Source organism: Sapajus apella, unplaced genomic scaffold (genome assembly GCF_009761245.1).
Source record: "Sapajus apella isolate SASKATOON/1434 unplaced genomic scaffold, GSC_monkey_1.0 scaffold25, whole genome shotgun sequence".
In the NCBI taxonomy this organism is placed as follows: domain Eukaryota; kingdom Metazoa; phylum Chordata; class Mammalia; order Primates; family Cebidae; genus Sapajus; species Sapajus apella.
Window position 1 is genome coordinate 21,839,589 of NW_022436965.1, and position 1,883 is coordinate 21,841,471.

The following is a 1,883-nucleotide window of genomic DNA, read 5'->3' on the forward strand; positions in this document are numbered from 1 at the left end:
TTTAAATATAAGTTCCAGTTTTAGGTAATTTCTTTGCTCATCATATGAGCATAGGTTATTAGAAGCAGCCAGATCACATCTTGAATGCTTTACTGCTTAGAAATTTCTTTCACCAGATACCCTAAAATCATCATTCTCAAGTTCAAAGTTCCACAGATACCTAGGGCAGGGGCACAACGCCTGTGAGTTCTTTGCTAATTCATAACAAAAGTGACCTTTGGTTCAGTTCCCAGTAAGTTCCTCATCTCCATCTGAGACCTCTTCAGCCTGGCCTTCATTGTTCGTATCAGCAACAGCATTTTGGTCACAATTCAAGCAGTGTCTAGGAAGTTCCAAATTTCCCCTCATCTTCCCATCTTCTTCTGAGCCCTCCATACTCCAACCTCTGTCTGTTACCCAATTCCAAAGTCACTTCCATTTTCAGGTATGCTTACAGCAATGCTCTACTTCTTGGTATCAATCATCTGTATTAGTTCATTCTGGCATTGCTGTAAATAAACACCTGAGACTGGGTAATTTATAAGGAAAAGAGGTTTAATTGGCTCACAGTTCTACAGGCTGTACAGGAAGCATAATAGCATCTACTTCTGGGGAGACCTCAGGGGGATTTTACTCATGGCAAAAGGTAAAGCCAGATCAGGCATCTCACACAGCAGGAGCAGGACCAAGGAGGGAGGGGGTGGGCCACAAACATGTAAACAGCCAGATCTTGTGCGAACTCAGTCACCAGCATGAGAACAGCACCAAGGGGATGGTGCTAAACCATTCATGAAATCTCTGCCTCCATGATCCAGTCACCCTCCCTCAGGTCCCACCTCCAACACTGGGGATTATAATTCAACAAGAGATTTTGAGTGGAGACAGGTTCAAACCATATCACCATGCAATACTTAATCTGAAGCTCAAATTAAATTGGGTGTCCTGTATTTCATCTGGCAACTCTATTTCAGAATCACCTCCCTAAAATGCAAATCTCAACTGTTTAATCTATTGCTATCTTAATTTGACTTCACAAGTCATTAATCTTCCTCAAAAGAGACTGAATTTGTCAGCTGGAATGAGTATTTGGATTGACTGAAAAATCATATTTCTCATTTTCAACCAGAGAGTCATCATGGTGAAGAGCATTTTCCCAGCACTATTTTTGTTTCAGTGTCATGGGCCATCTGTACCATGATGTATTTGGTATCTTTTAGATCTATATTAAATTAATTTACTTTTTAAATTTTGCATTGCCATATTATCTAAAACTTGCATGTACACCTTGGGAAATACCAATAGAGGAAAGAGAGCTGTGCTGGGGCTGGTCTGATCTGACTCCTACTCCACCAGCCCAGAGCCTCAGTCACTGTCTGGATGGAGAGGAAAATCCCCTGGTGTGCTGGCAAACCCTGAACTTGACTGGATTAGAGTAGGATGAGAGGGACAGGACAGTCAGGCTTCTGATAGGATGGACAAGTGGGAACTGGAGCTCAGGCTCCAGGAATCTAGGAGGTCCTCTGGCGGTGGAGCCCTATATGTATTTCGGGTCCCACTACCAAAGAGAAGACACATGGGGACTGGTGAGGGCCAAGAACATGGCTGGAGGTTGTGGTTGAGGAGTTTAGGACCAGATGAACAACATCTCTTTCCAGGGGCTGTAAGCAGATACTTCAGAATTCTTCTTGTGGGATTTGGACACAGACTGTGATCTACCTGCCTGCACAATGTCTAATTGTTCCTGACTTGTTAAGAAATCTTCTCCTAATACTTGGTAGCAGTTCAGGTTGATGTCAGCCCCTGGGCTGTCCAGCAGAGAGATTTTCCCAGGTTTCTCAGTGGACACTGGAGCCACCAGAACTGTGACACCCTGAACTTGAACCAACCAGCCAGTCTTGCAGAGG